The sequence below is a fragment of the Apium graveolens genome, chromosome 3 (assembly GCF_009905375.1).
Source record: "Apium graveolens cultivar Ventura chromosome 3, ASM990537v1, whole genome shotgun sequence".
NCBI classification, from domain to species: Eukaryota; Viridiplantae; Streptophyta; class Magnoliopsida; order Apiales; family Apiaceae; genus Apium; species Apium graveolens.
The window spans coordinates 270,007,678-270,025,064 of record NC_133649.1 but is presented as its reverse complement, the minus strand read 5'-3'; positions in this window follow the sequence as shown (position 1 = coordinate 270,025,064).

Below are 17,387 nucleotides of genomic sequence, written 5' to 3'. Positions count from 1 at the left end.
TAAGATATCTTCTCAACTCAGTAATATCATCAGTATGAAAAGCATAAGTTATTTGAGGTACCTTTAACTCAGCAGCTTCAGAACTGCTATCAGCATTTGCCATCAAGGCATAGTTCACCTCACTTTCAGAATCTGAAGTGTCTGTCCAGCTTTTCTTCTTTGTGACAAGAGCCTTGCCTTTGTCACTTTTTCCTTTCTTGCAATCAGGAGATATGTGTCCTTTCTCACCACAGTTGTAGCATTTGACATTTGAGTAATCTCCTCTTTCAGACTTTCCTCCTTTGCCTTCAGATTTTCTGAAACCTTTCTTATCAGAACTTGCACCTTTCCTGGAAAACTTCTTTCCCCTTCTGAATTTCCTGTATGCAATCTTTGTGATTCCTTTCACCATAAGAGCACACAGCTTCATCATCTCTTCATCAGGGTCCATCTCAGATAGAATTTCAGTTTCTGAATCCTCATCACTATTAGAACTTGATGACTCAGTATTAGACTTTATGATGAGAGTCTTTCCTTTGCCTTTCTTTGAGACAACCACTTTAGGGGATTCCTCCTCAGCCTTAAGAGCAACTGTCCTTGACTTTCTCCCATGCCTCTTACTTCTTTGATCCATCTCAAGTTCATGAGTCTTGAGCATACCATAAATTTCATCAAGAGTAGTTTCATCAAGAGCATAGTTGTCTCTTATAATTATGGCATTCAAATCCCAACTTTTAGGAAGAGCTAAAAGGAATTTGAGATTAGTATCTTCAAGATCATATTCCTTATCCACCAGTGACAGATCATTCAAGAGTCTGACAAATCTATCATATAAACCATTTAATGACTCATCAGATTTTGAGTCAAAGTGCTCATACTCTTGAGTGAGTATAGGCCTCCTGTTCTTCTTAATTGAATCAGTTCCCTGGCATCTTGTCTCCAAGGCATCCCATATCTCCTTTGTAGTCTTGCAGTTAATTACCATGTTTGACATGACATTATCAATGGCACTATGAAGCAAATGTCTTACCTTTGCATCATTTGCAATAGATGAGATATCTTCAGTTGTATATTCACTTTTATCCTTTGGTATAGTCTGTGTTGGCTGATCTGCAACTACAACAGAGAGCTTGGTTGGCTTATGTGGTCCTTCATTAATTCTGTCAAGGTATTCTGGATCTGTAGTTTCCAGAAACATAGACATCCTCACCTTCCATATGGGATACCCAGAAGGTTTCAGTATGGGAACCCTAATAATCTCATATCGATTATGGATTTGAGTCTTTGGAGTTTCTTCAGTTTTGGTGGGCTTGGTGGGAGTTTGTGCTTCTTCAGACATGATTGTTTTTGGATCTTTACTGTATGTATGTTAACAAATTGCTCTGATACCACTTGTTAGGTCACACACACTGTAGAAGGGGGTTGAATACAGTGTTTACTACAATCAAATCGAATATAAGAACTCAAGTAACAGAACACAAATTTTATTCAACACAATAAACTCTGTTACAAAGAACCGTTCTCTCTCAGTGATGAACAAATTATCACGAGAGCTGCTAGGGTTACAATGAATAATAATCTCGATTAAGATAACACATATAGTGTAAACCCTATGTCTGTGTTTATATACTACACAGTTACAAGATAATCTTCTAATTGATATCGAATATAATTCTGATTCCTAATATATATCAATCAGTTATCTTTTCTTCCAAGTATTCTATTCTTCATAGAATTCTTCTCCATGCATATCTCTTCTTATGTTTGTCTTGATCTTATTTCCTTTCAATCAGCCGTCTTCCTTATCTGAACGTCTCCTTAAGTCCTGATATTATCTCCTGATAAATATCTCCTAATAACTTAAGTTCTGACAAATTAAGTTCTGATATCTTAAGTCCTGACTTCAGTATAAGTATTGATTTCCAGTTAAGTCCTGATTCGTCCTGTTAAGTAAGATCTGAAAACTAAACATAAATCATATTAGACATGACATCACAAATATATCTAACACCTACGTACCTTGCTGATTGCCAAGGATTAAGTCAAAAAACGTAGTTCTAATTTATGGGATGAGGCCCCTTATATAGATGTCGGGAGTCCCTAAATTGGACTTGGGTTAGGAGACTTGGTGGGCAAGTCTCAGAATTAGAATGGACTTTGGAGTCCTAAAAGGTAGGAAGTTGATTCCTTATCCCACCAGGTTCCTTGGAGGCCAATCTACAAGGTTTTATATCCCCACCAGGACTTATCTTAATAACTGTTTTTCTCCCCTATTAATTAATTACGAAATTAATTAATATTCAGGGTTTTGGGCCTTCTTTGTTCCATCAGGCCTGATCTGGTCCATCAGGCCTAATCAATGTGTTAACCTTTTTGGTCTGAATGTCATACATTTCTTATTGGGCCTTATAGCCCAACTCATGTGTACTTAATGCAACATTAACTACATAATCAGGATTTATTTATTCCCTATCATTTGCCCCCCAACTTTTGGGAAACAGTGACTAGGTTTCGCAGAAGTTAAGTTCATTCGTTCCCTTAGAGGGTATCGCTTGGCGTAAAGTGTGGAGCGACCTACACATTCACAATGATCTGATTTAATCCCTATTATTTAGGAATTATCTTGATTTCCAAGAATTTTCCCTGAATTATGGGATTTTTCCCTTTGTTTCAGGGTTTATCCTTAATTTTCTGGATTTTTACCTTAATTCTGGGATTTTATCCTTAATTTCTGGATTCTTTCCCTTAATTCTGGGATTTATCCATAATTTTCTGGATTTTTCCCTTAATTCTGGGATTTATCCATAATTTTCTGGATTTTTTCCCTTAATTATGGGATTCATCCATAATTTTCTGGATTTTTTCCCTTAATTCTGGGATTTATCCATAATTTTCAGAAAATATTTTAATTTTCTTTTTTTTTCAGGATTTTTCTTCCCTCTCTCTTTTTTTCTCTTTTTCTCTTTTTTCTCTTTTTCTTTTTTTTATATACCTGGTTCGACCAGGAATCCTGTTCGACCAGGATCCTGGTCGAATTAAGCCTCTAATTCCCCTGGTCTACAGAAATTCGAGCAGGGTCATTCGACCTCACTTCCTCGTCGAATTTCGACCAGGATTTCATACAATATATATATATATATATATATATATATATTGTATTTCGATCAGACTTTCAACCCTTTCGGTCAGGATTCCTCGTTTTTGACCGAATTAATCATCCTTTTAAGCCCTGATCAAAATCATTTTGACCTCACGCCCTTCGACCAGGATTTCTACATAGTTTTTGGTCGAATATGGCCAGGTTCTAGTCGAATTATCCCCCATTTTCAGGCCTAGTCATAGTCATTTCGACCTAAATCATTTCGACCAAGAATTTCGACCTTACGCCCTTCGACCAGGATTTCTACATAGTTTTTGGTCGAAATAGTTCAGAAAATTTTCGTCCCTATTTTCTTGGGTTTTTATTTTAGGCCTTAACTTTGGTCTTCCTAACCAATATTTGGGTCCTTTTATGGGCTTTGATCTTGAGCCAGATTATATTTTCTATCCTAGGCCTTTTGCTTAGGCTTATAATTTGAATTCTTAATTGGGCCTTTCACTTGGGTAATTTGTATTGATCCTGGGCTTGATTTGTTGAATACTTGGCTTTTTCTGAACTGGGATTTTTGTACCCTTAGGCCCAATAATTTTTGGGCTGGGCCCCCATTTTTAAGCTAAATTCCCAGAACCTTCTGGAATTTTCGAGGTTTTTTATGGAATTTTTTCAAATGTTTCTGGATTTTTCCAGAAAGTTCTCAAATATATGTGCTTAAACCAAAATTCTTCCAATACTTTGTAGAGCATTCCAGACTCTTCCTGACTTTGGGCCCAAGTGGGCTTTTCTAGGCCCATTTTTTATTTTCAAGTGCCTATATAAGGATGGGATGAGAGTGTAATTTCCTCACACTTCTCATTTCATTCTTCACTCAATCTTCTATTCTTCCACTATCAACACTCCTCTTCTTTAGTTTTCCAGCCTCCCTTCCTTCCAAGGTTTCCAGGTTTCTTCATTCTCTATCAATGGCAGATAAAGGTGCTGAGAGAGCGGCCAAGATTTCCTCGGCTTCAAACCGAGGTAAGGATATCGAGATCCGCTCTTCTTACATGTCTTTGATAGATATGATTAATACTAGGGGGATGAATATCCCTCCACCGCACATCTCGACTCTTTTAATCATTGCAACACTTGGCACAATATAGATTATGATAAGTTAAATGCACGTTATAACGTTCGCCCTCCCCTTAGGTTAGTTCCAGTTTCTGGTGGTGACCATACTTGTCACTGGAAACCCGATACTCTTTTCATTTACACAGATGCCCTTGATGCTTGGCTTAGGTTTCCTTTTCACCCCTTTATTCCTCACCTCCTAGCTGATTTGCAAATAAACCCTTGTCAGCTTCCTCCGAACACCTGGAGGAATATTTTATATTTCATGGTTTGTTGTCTTCGGGGAGGTTTTCCCTTATCTGTAACTATTTTTAGGAAGGTTTTTCAATGTTACAACAGTTCTTCTAGTATTTGTGGTTGGGTCTACGTTAAACAAAGGCCCAAGTGTAAGCACATTTTTAACAGCGCCTCCATTCCCGACAATAACCAAAATTGGAGGAATAGTTTTGTCGGGTTAAGGTGGGAGAATGGTGACTGGGGCACCCTCTTCAGATCTTCCTTTGGGAGGGTTAGTGATGGTAGCCTCAAATCCATTCACCTAACCCCCGAGGAAACTATCATTTATGATGAGCTTACTCGGGATGATGGTGCCACTACCAGCTGAACTCTTCTAGAGGAGTTCTCCCTCATCCACGAGGGGCTATCCTCTGTTTCTCAACAGGGTATTTTTTCTTCCCTTCTCGTTTTTACTTTCTTTCATGTATTATTGACACCACTTATTTTGTTTTTTCTCTTGTTTTACATCTGCTAAGGAAATCAACGAGGATAATGTGCCCCCTGTTGAGGAGACTGCAAGAATGAAGAAGGCTCATCTTGCGAGTCTGGATACTCGTGGAAAGGCTACGGAGCCTAGCTTCCTACGGAAGCACAAGGAGCCCATGGTGGAAGTTTCAGCTGAGGGAGCTGAAACCCCTAGTGCCCCTTTCACTACTGTTGCTCCTGTCTCTGCTGCTACAGGCGCCTTTCAGCATCTTTGGGGATTCCGTCGAGGGGATACTGTGGTTGGATCCATGAAGCACGCCTGGGACTGGTCTTACCACGGCGTTACTCCCAAGGACTTCACCGATGTGGTGGCTACTCCTAACTTGGAAAGGATAAAGCTAATGGGAGCTCAGTCTTTAGCCTCGGTATGACTATTTCTTACCATTGTACTCTTTTTTACTTGTAGCATTCACTTGCCTTACATTTCTGTTTATTGTTTTGTTTCAGTCTAACGCCTACTTCCAAGGCGCTGTAAGGTAAGCTGAATCATGGAAGAGGGCCTCTAACAAAGCTGATAATGCCCTCAAGAGGCAACAGAAGAAGTATGTCGCTTTGGAGCGGAAGTTGAAGCACAAGGAGGAGGAGCTCGGGGAGTCTAACTCCGAGCTAGTGGTGCTGCGGGCCGAGAAAGACAAGGCGATTGATAACTATCTGGACTCGGAGGAGTTTACCCAGTCCATGAGGGTAAGGGATGACTCAGTCTTCCCTGGGTTTTTTGGGACTGGTTGGGACATGGCCCTTGGGACCGTGAACGAGGCCTGTCCTGATATTGACCCAGTGGACTATGTCTGCCTTAATGATGAGGCTTTGCTGCAGAGGTTTCGTACCCGAGTAGTAGTCTCGGATCGTATCCCTCAGGACCCGCTTCTTCCTCTTCCCGAGTTGTCTTTCAGGCCTGCTGATGATGATAGCTCTTCCTCCTCCGATACGACAGAGACTTCGAGCGAGAGCGGAGAAGATGATGACATGGATGTCGAGGGCACCTCAGCTCTCTAGAGATTTTCCAGCCATGCGTGGCTTATTTATTTTATCTTATTTTCGAGACTTTGTTTATCAAACTTTGTACTATTTATTTGATCCATTTCTATTTATCTATATTATGCTTGCATTTCATGCACTTAGTTTACTTGCCTTGCCAAAGAGACTTAAACATATTTCGAAAACTTTCTCAACTTCACAAATTATTGGGGTTCATCCCTCATACAAGTCTTAATAAACCTCAAAATAAAGCTAAAACATGTAAATCCTAAGCAAGCAAAGCTTCAAGGTGCTTTTTAACCTACTTGTCATCTTGACAAGTGATAATCATGCTCAATTACTTCACACATAGTAAATATTTAGGTTTTATGCATGCCAAGTTCCCGGGACTTCAAAACCATCCATAGTCTCCAGCTTGTAGGTTCCTCTACCTTGAACACTCTTGACCTTGTATGGCCCTTCCCAATTTGGGGCAAGCTTCCCTTTCTGCCCTACACCAGAAGCTTCCACCTTCCTCAAGACTAAGTCAACCTATTTGAAGAACCTTTATTTAACTCTTAGGTTATAGTAGAATGAAGCCTTTTTCTAATATTCCACTATCTTCGCACGTGCCTCATCTCGCACTTCATCAATTAGATCCAGGGCTAACCTCCGCCCTTCCTCATTTTCCTCAGCGTTGAAAGCTTGAATCCTGGGGGAGGAATGTGATATTTCTATAGGAACAACTGCTTCTGCCCCATATGCTAACATGAAGGGAGTAGCTCCAGTCATGACTCTACAGGTAGTCCTATAGGCCCATAGTATTGGGAGTATCTCATCCATACAGTTATTCCTCGACTTCTCGATCCTCTTCTTTAGTCCATCCAGGATTATTTGATTCGCCACTTCTGCTTGTCTTTTGGCTTGCGGGTGAGCCACAGAGGTGAATCGTAATTCAATTTCATTCTCCTCACAATACTTCTTGAATTCCTCATTATTGAACTGTATTCCATTCTCAGTGACTAGGATACGGGGAATTCCATATCGGCACATGATATTTTCCCACAGGAATTGTGCAACCTGCTTAGTTGTGATTTTGGCCAAGGCTTGGCTTCAATCCACTTAGTAAAATAAACAATGGCTACAATCAGGAACTTCCTTTGTGCCGTGGCCATGGGGAAAGGCCCAACTATATCCATTCCCCACATAACAAAGAGGATGGGCGAGTTGATGAAGGTCAGCATCTCGGGGGGTTGTCTAACGACTGGTGCGTGCTTCTGACAGCGGTCACACTTTTTCATATATTCTTTGGCATCAACCATCATTTCTAGTCAATAAAAGCCAAAACGGGTTATCTTATGAGCTAGGGCCCTGCCCCCCAGGTGTTGCCCACAGATACCTTCATGTACTTCTTCAAGAGCCAAGCGTGCCTCATCGGGCCTGACACATCTTAAATAAGGAACCACAAAAGATCTTTTGTACAAAATTCCATCTATCAAAGAGTATCTTAGTGCTCGAACAGCCAACTTTCGTGCTTCAGTAGCATCGCTCAGCAACCAACTGATTTAAATATGAGTCTTAATGGGATCTATCCATGACATCCCCAGACCTATAGGAGCTACAAGCTTAACATCAATGCTTCGTGTCTTCAGAATGCGGAAGTACACACTTCCTGAACTTTCCTCTATATCAGATGAAGCAAACTTTGATAATGCATCTGCCTTAGCATTATCCTCCCTCGGAATGTGCTCAACATGGCATTCATCAAATTGGGTCATCATAGCCCTTACTAGGCGAACATATTTAGCCATCGTATCATCCCTTGCCTCAAACTCTTCTTTCACCTGGGATATGACCAGCTTCGAGTCTCCGCAGTCTTTTAAGTTCTTGACTCTAAGTGTCCCTGCTAAGCCAAGTCCAGCTATCAGAGCTTCATATTCTGCCTCATTGTTTGTGGTCGGGAAGTCTAACTTTATGGCATACTCAATCAAGAACCCATCAGGGATTTGTAAAACCAAACCTGCTCCACTTGAATTTGTTTTTTATGCTCCATCAAAATAGAGCACCCAATATTCTTTCTCCTTATCATCTTGTTCTTTGTCCCCCTTATCAACTTCCTTGTCTTGAGGTAAGGTATCTCCCTGCCCCTCGACTTCTTGGTTGGGTATGGTACATTCCACCATGAAGTCAGCTAACGCCTGGGCTTTTATTGCCGTTCATGGTTTATACTTGATGTCGAATTCTCCCAGCTCTATTGCCCACTTGATCAACCTCCCACTAGCCTTGGGACTGTGAATAATATTTCTCAAGGGATGATTTGTTAGCACTTCAATCTTATGAGCCTGAAAGTTAGGATGCAACTTTCTCGAAGCCATTACCAAGGCTAAAGCAAACTTCTCAATAGTTGAATAATTCAACTCAGCTCTATACAGAATTTTGTTGACATAGTATACGGGTTTCTGGATTTTTAGTTCCTCCTTAACCAACGCAGCACTCATGCCATTCTCTGAAATGGCCAAGTATAAGTATAAAACTTCATTCAAAGTTGGTTTGGCCAACAACGGGGCTTGAGCCATATATTTCTTTAATTCCTCAAATTCCTTCTAGCTTTCCTCACTCCATTCAAAATCTTTGACCTTCTTCAAGGACTTGAAGAACGACAAGCACTTGTCCCCTGACTTGGAGATGAATCGTCCCAGTGCAGCAACCCTTCCTGTGAGCTTCTGAACATCTTTGATAGTTTTTGGGGGCTCAATGTCTAGGATTGCCCTTATTTTATCGGGATTGGCCTCGATTCCTCTCTTGGAGACCATCAATCCCAAAAACTTTCCGGATCCTACTCCGAAAGCATACTTTGTAGGATTTAACATCATCTTGTGGTATCTCAGGACCTCAAAAGCTTCCCTCAAATGGGTTATATGGTCAGTCTTTACTAGACTCTTGACTAACATGTCATCAACATAGACTTCCATGGTCTTGCCAATAAGATCCTTAAAAATTTTATTTACCAACCTTTGATAGGTGGCTCCTGCATTCTAGAGACCAAATTCCATAACAAGATAACAATAAACACCAAAGTCAGTGATGAATGATACCTTTGGGATGTCGCCCTTGTGCATCTTGATCTGATTGTATCCACTAAATCCATCCATGAAGCTCAGCATCTCATGTCCAGCAGTGGCATCTATCAAAGTATCTATCCTAGGCAATGGGAAACAGTCCTTAGGGCATGCGTCATTTAGATCAGTGAAGTCTACACACATCCTCCATTTCCCATTGACCTTCTTCACCATTATAGGGTTTGCTAACCATTCTGAAAATTGTATTTCCTCGATTAAACCAGCCTCCAAGAGCTTCTCTACTTCCTGTTCTATAGCTTCTTGCCTCTCTGGAGCAAAACTTCTTTTCTTTTACTTCATTGTCTTCCGATTTGGATCCACATTCAGCTTGTGAGTAATCAGTTCCGGGTCTATTCCTGGCATATCAGCTGCTGACCATGCAAACACATCACTATTTTCTTGCAAAAATTTCACCAACTTCTCTCTAAGGGGCTCCTCTATTGTGGCTCCAACGAAAGTCACCTTCTCAGGATCCTCTGGAGCTAAAGGAATCGAGACCAAGTCTTCTGCTGGCTTCCCTCTTTTCTCATCATTCTCTTTAATATCCATATCTTTAATAGGCAGAACCTGCCCCCCGACTCTATCTGCCCTCAGTGAGGCCACATAACAACTTCTAGCCATTTTTTGATCTCCTCTTTCTTCTCCAATCCCATTCCGGGTGGGAAACTTCATTACCGAATGGTAGGAAGAAGGGACTGCCTTAAAGGCATGTATCCCTGTTCTTCCCATTATAGCATTGTAAGACGAACTAGCCCTCACCACCATAAAGTCCAACATCTGTATTGCTTGCCTTGGTTCCTGACCTATGGTTGTTGGCAACTTGATTATCCCTTCCACGGGGCACTCCACTCCAGCAAATCCATATATCAGCATATCGGTCCGGGTTAATTGAGGATCATTATAACCCATCCTTAAAAAGGTGTCATGGAGCAAGATATCCACTGAAGCACCATTATCTATGAGGACCCTCTTCACCGGGCTGTTTTCTATTATCGGTGTTATAACCAGCGGGTCATCATGAGGAAATTTCACACACTCTAGGTCATAATCATCAAAAGCCATTGTTACTCCTGTCCTGGCCCTCTTCGGGGCTTCTCCAACAATCTGCATAACCTCTCTAGTATATGCTTTCCTGGAGTTCCTGGATAATTCAGCAGCAGTTGGTCCTCCAAAAATCATGTTTATCACAGGCCCTCGAGGTCGCGGCCCTCCAAAAATTGCATTTATAACCGGTCCTCTAGGCTGGGGATTCCGCCCCTGATCATCTTGGTCCTTCCTACGATCTTTAAAGTTCTTTCTTCCATTGTTATTCCTATCCCCTCCTTGTCCAGTGTACTTGTTCAATCTTCCTTTTCGAATGAGGAACTCAATTTCATCTTTTAGTTGTCTACACTCATCGGTGTCATGACCAACATCTTTATGAAATCTACAATACTTGCTCTTATCTAGCTTGGCAGGATCAGCCTTCAAGGTTTTAGGCCAACGAATATCTCGATCTTTCTCGATTTCCATCAAGATCTGGCTTCTAGGAGCATTCAGCTTAGCGTATTCAGTGAACTTTTGCCCAGGTCCTCCCTTCTTGGGGGTTGAATCAGGGTTTTGCTCAGTTCTAGGATACTTGTCCTTAGCGATATATTCCAGGTCAGTTTTCCGCTTTTTTGCCTCCAGCCTCATTACTCACTACGGTCTTCCTCGTGCTCTCTTCCACCTTGATGTACTTCCCGACCCTATCTTGGAGCTGCAACATGCTTTCAGGGGGGCTTTTGGTGATAAGTGGCATTTTACACCACTTAGAACGTCTTATAATAGCTTGAATTGGTGTCTAGAAATCAAGTATTTTGTGTATTTGATGCATTTTTCTAGTGTTTGTACATTTCAGGGTATTAATTACATCTCGGGAGAGAATTCATCAATAATAAGCCTTGGCGTGTGTTTAGCATTGTAAGTGGGAAGATAGGAGCAGATTGCAGCGAAGAAACGGAGGAAAAACATATTAGTTTCCAGAAGGGGGCTGAGCGCCCGCTCAACTCTACTGAGCGACCGCTCAGGAAGCTGAGCGCCCGCTCAGGAAAGCTGAGCGGCCGCGCAGGGTCGTATTTTCAGATTAATTATTTTAGACTCCTATTTCTGTTTGGCTTCCAACTTCTGAGTTATCTGGGTTTTATGGGACTCCTATATAAGTAGATTTCAGAGACGTTTCACAAAGGTTGGATCGTAGTATTAATCGAAGAGCGAGAAGATAAGGAAGAATACCGTTTTAGCACACCGCAATGAAGAGGAAGCATATTTTATTGTGATTCTTTATTTCGTTGTAATGTTGGATGCTAGTTTTCTCTACTTTGAACCTATTTACTCTTGTGACGTACTCTGGTTTAATATAAGTAGTTTTAGTTATTATTCTCGTGTGTTATTATCATGCTTTTATATGAACCCATGATGACGATGAGTGCTATCATGGGCTAATCATGATCATAGGGTCGTAACGGATTTACTATGGAATTCTTTAGTTAGTTGTTTAATACCTTAGTGTGTGATGATTGTATGATATCTAGTATTGGTTGTGCGTATTCGTCTTATGTGCATCGCGAACATATAACATAGGGTGTTAATCTCTTGTGAAGCGACGGTGGATCTTGAGATTTAGAACTTGCCATGCTAGCATAGGTTCATGTAAGAGTATGCATGATTAGTGGGTAACTCTAACCATTTTATTCGCCCTGTGTAATCAAAAGGAATAACTTATGCTTAAATCGTTATATTTTCAATTTCTGTAGATATATAGGGACTCAACATAATTGATGTATATTCAACTTCTATCTTAATTGTGGATGTTTGGTAGAATGGTATTAGTACAATGAAAGTTGGCTTTTATCAGTTTTGTATTATTCGATTAATATCATCATTGTTGCATGCTAAGGGTAATAACAATGACTATTGAAGGAAGTGGTAATGAAGTTGTGATCTCATGAGTGTTTTAATATTATTAATTCAAGTGTTAATTAAGTGCTTAATTCTAGTAGTTAATTGTAGTTAATAATTAGTTAATCAAATCTAAGTGTTATTGTCTTAACATTGAGAAGTAATCATACATTGGTGAGTGAGTTTAATTGAACAATAATTAGTCTGAGTCTCTGTGGGAACGAACTAGAAAGTATTTTATATTACTTGCGAACGCGTATACTTGCGTGTGTTATTAGCGCGTGTTTTCGCCCTAACATTTGGCCAAGGACATCTTGAAGAATTCATCCCTAGTTCCCTGTTGCAGTGCTATGATGGCTACCTTGTCATCAAGGTCCGGGACTTTTAAAGCCTCCTTTGTGAAACGATTCAGGTATTCTCTCAAGGATTCCTTCGCTCCCTGTACAATGCTCATGAGGGATGCTGAACTTTTCTCATGCACTCTCCCGCTGATGAATTGCTTAATAAAAGCCTGACTTAATTATCTGAAGGACCCAATAGATTTTGGGGGTAAACGACTATACCATCTTTGACCCATACCCGACAGGGTTTGAGGAAAGGCCCGACACTTAATAGCGTCATTCACGGGCTGTAACAACAGTGCATTAGAGAATGTCCTGACATGATTGGCGGGATCTCCAGTGCCATCATAAGCTTTGATAGTGGGCATCTTGAACTTTCTTGAGATATGGGCATTCATTATTTCTTCAGTGAATGGTGGGGTAGATCATCAGGATCTCCAAGGGGAAGAAGATTGCTTGGATCAGCCCTTGGGACAATAGCCCTTCTCTGTGTTGGACCATCCAGGTCTATGATAGGGGGAGGATTCCTCCCCCTTGGAGGTAGTGGGGGTCTGGTGTTCTGGTGCGCCTCCAAGTCGCGCTTCAACCTTTGAATCTCAGCCTCATGAGCCCTGATCCTTTCCTGCACTTCTTGGGAATTCGTCCATTGAGTGCTCCTAGGACGTTGACGACCATCAGTCATTGGCTCTTTTCCAGCACGCCTCCTTCTTGCGGCCACTTCATCATCTGTAGATTCGGAATCTCTCTCAGTGTAAGGACCAGAAAATTCCTGATCCTCAGGGATAGGATCCAAACCTTGTATATAGGGGGCGATCACCCTCGTGCTTCACTCCGCCCAACATTGTAACACCCCCAGATCCGGGGTCGGGGATCCGGGTCGTCACGGTCTTTCTTTCCACAATATCACTTCACTTAATTAATAATAATAACCTTATGCTGTGACCCCACACTAACACACACCACAACCCGTTATAGTCTCAGAGATGAAATTTAAATAAGTACAAGTCTTTGAATCCACAATTTAAAAGTTATTACATCCCAAAATGATTTCTTGATAAATTTACAGTTAATTGCCATTATCTGCCACAAGTTATAATTATACATAATTGATTCTCAAAAGTAGATGGTCTGATCTACAATAGATCTACCTCTGCAGCTATAGCAGCTACAACATCAACGGGAAGACGCGGGACGCTTCCCACGCGCTTGCGCTGGGTCTGCTGGAGTCTGGCCATCTTTCCTAACTGTTGTTGTGTGATGAAGAAATAAAGCAAGGGTGAGCAGCAAGCCCACCAAAATAATATGTATAATGATTTACAATATATGAGCCTTCTCATAGTACTCATGAAAGTCTTGGTCAAAAGAAATGAACCAAGTTTGATATCTTAATGCGATGAAGTCGCAAAATATTCAGTATATATACATATATACTTTTCAAAATCTTGGAAGTCCTCTTCCATGCATAATACACACAGAGTTCCAGTGTATAACTGTATAAAAATACCGTTGCAAGGTGATCTCATATATCTAACCTTGTCTCAACGTTTTTCTGAAAATCTTTGTCATGCATAAGATAATCATTTACTAGATATAAGTTAAAAAAAATGAAGTTCCAAGATACTCCAATATACTTTATATCCAAATACTACTTGAACTACCACCGTTCAAGTTATAATCAGTTTCAAAGTTCATCACCCAGATGAGACTACAAGATAAGACTTGAATAGATTCAATCTTTGAAATATCATTATAAATAATGAAGTTACGAGATACTTTATTAAGTCCTGATATATATCCATATATATCTCCCATACATTTCCTGAAAACCTCTGTCATGTAAAGTATGAACAGAGTTGCAATATCCAATGAATTTGGAAGGAAAAGAATTTTGGCATAAACCAGATATCTTGCTGATCAGGAAAAGATACCAATAAGTAACCTTTTCTACTGTAGATGGATGAATTCCTCACCGGTCATCACCCTGGCTGCATTAGGACCTCGCGCTAGACCGTTACCCGGCCACTCATGCGTTGATGGACTGCCACCCAGCCACTTACACATTCATAGACCGTACCCCGGCCTGTCGCTTATGCCGACTCAATCAGATGGACTTACTTCCCGAACATTGGGCAAGTAATCAAATTGTTTTCTCAAAACAGCAACCATGTTGCGAATATAAAATACACCACAGAGCCGGATCCCCAAGATTTTGAGCGAATATTCAAGTCTCCTTCGAAAGGAAGATCTTAAATCGGAAAACGAGTTTTGGGATCCGCTCTAACTTTTAAAATCATTTTGAAGACTCGAAAACATTTTTAAGAATGTTTGGAGTAAAGCTGATTTAATGAAATAAATCAGTCCCGATATATTAGAAAATATCTAAATATTATTATTTAAATAATATTCCCATAAAGAATAATCTTTATAAAAATAATTGAAGTAGAAGTTTTAAAACTTATACTTGAAACGGGTATTAAATAACCAAAGATACACTTATATGAAAGTATTATCTTTATTTGAATAATCGAAAATAAGTTTGATTATTAACACCTTATTCTTTAATAAAATAAAGAATATATTTCAGTACTAAGCGGAGTCATAATACCTCGAATGAATATTATAAATAATATTTATTAATAAAATAAAGTTATCGAATAAACCTTATTCGATTAATAGTTTTGAAAACTATAACCATATATATATATAAATATATATATATATAAAATCTACTCGGGATCCTCGACTCCCGGTTTTAGAAAATGTTTTCACCTTTGGGTCCCTATACTAAGGGTATACGCAAATACCGCTTATATCTAGCATAGGTATTATGCAACGAATAAGCATTTGAACCAACAGATATATAAATCAAGAATACGAAACAGGCATGCATATATATACCATATCAGCATGCTTCAATATATCGCAACATTTGCTAATTAACCAACATGCATCTATCGCAAGATAATGCATATACATATATTCATCACAACAACAGTATAACGGGTAGAAAACTTGCCTGAGCGACTTGGGGTGATAAAAGGCTCGGGACGAGTCTGGTAACCTATAAACAACAAGTAAGTTAGAATTAAACCAAAGTCACTTGTAAATCTATACTTTAACTAACTTAGACTCTAACGCTTGTTTTGCGCTTACTGATTTGCTTAAGTCACCCGGGTACCCTCGGCTCCACCATTTTTAATAATTTAACCTTTACGAGTTTTAAAGCGATTCCTTCGCGAGTGTCTTACCAACTTCCTAACACACTTACCATAAATGTTTCATACATTAATTAACCCTTTTTGGTCTTTAACCTATGTTTCAAAGTAAGGCGAGGGGAAAAGTTTCGTTCGCGAAACGCCGTTACTTGAAACGGTCGTTTCTCCTAAACCGTGCATCGGAATCGAACGAACTACATATCAAAACGAAGCTCGTAACATGAGCTATCTAGACATGGCAATGGTCATAATCTAGAAGGGGGTTCTCAGGTCCTAATGTTATGCACAAAAATAGTCTAAAGAAAATCGGACGTTACGACGGCTATGTTTACGCGATTTCCAATATTTTAAACCATTCAAAACCATTCCAAATCAACCTCAAATCCAACATACAACCAACATCCATCCTTATCACATCATAACAACCCCAACCAATTCAATTTAATCATTCATACTTATGCCTAAGCTTAACTTTAATCATACTTAAGTTCTTTTAATCAAAACCACAACATTTACCATTCCATTTCACTACCATTTCAAATCCCAAACTCTAATCACAACAACAAGCTACAATATCATCCTACTAATCAAAATCATCTTATAATATTTAGGAATCTAGGGTTTGGAGATGGTATACCTTCCTTGAAGTGGTGGGAGGAGCTAGGAAGCCTTAAGAAGCTTTGAGAAGTCTTAGGAAAGCTTGGATCTTCAAGGAAAACAAGAAAAACTTCAAGTTAAAAACTTGAAAACACTATTCATAAGGGTTTCAAAATTTCTCAAAAATTGGGGTTATTACAGTCTCCCCTCCTTAAAAGGATTCCGTCCCGGAATCAGATAGAAATGAATAGGGATACCTTCTTAATATTGCACTTTCTAACTCTCAAGTCAATTTTCCCACATTGTGGTCCTGCCACCAAACTCTGCCTAGTTTGATAATCCTTCCTTTTCACTCTATAACCCTTCCTCGTTGCTCCATATAGGTTACGTCGGGTTGCATGTCTATGCGCTCATATGCCCCTATTTATCTGGCATCTGAATTACACTTCCCTAACATTGATACGTGAAACACGTTACGAACTTGTTACATGTTCGGGGTTAGGGCTAGCTCATATGATAACTTCCCAATATGTCTTAATATATCCAAGGGTCCAACAATTCGTGGACTTAGCTTTCATTTCTTTCCGAACCTCGTCCTTCCTTTCCAACACTAGGTCCCCTACTTCCTATTCTTTGTCCTTTCGTGTCATGTCCATCTTGGGCTACTACCAGCCGTCCTCTGATTAGATCTATCATATCCTTGGTCCTTTGGACCACTGCTGGTCCGAGCATCTTGCGCTCTACAACTTCATCCTAACATAAGGGAGATCGACGTTGTCTTCCCTCAAGGATCTCATAAGACGACATCTCGATACCTGACATACGATCTATTGTCATAAGAAAACTCAATCCGTGTTAAGTGATCATTCCAATTTCTTTCAAGTCTATTGCACAGACTCTCATTATAGCTTTTAGCATTAGAGCTTTTGCTTCTCAATACCCATTCTTTTCCAGTTCGTAATCGCTACCTAATATTATACTGGTTATACTTTTGCTCGTTAGCGTTCTATAACCTTTTAATAACCACGTCAACCTTAGTATCATGAACGTGTTTCCATTCTGAATACCACCATAACTTTACTACTCCTTTTTCAGCTGCTTCTATCTTTGGAAGCTTAATCCTTCATATAGAAGTAAAGGAATTTGTTGAGAGATCACTATGATCATGAACACTTGTTATATCGCTTAGTTAGTACAGAAGGTGGCCAGTCTTTAGTACTTGACAAGCAATTAAACAATAGCTGGTATCCTACTAGGCTTCTATCACACAGATAGATAGTCATTCGGCAAT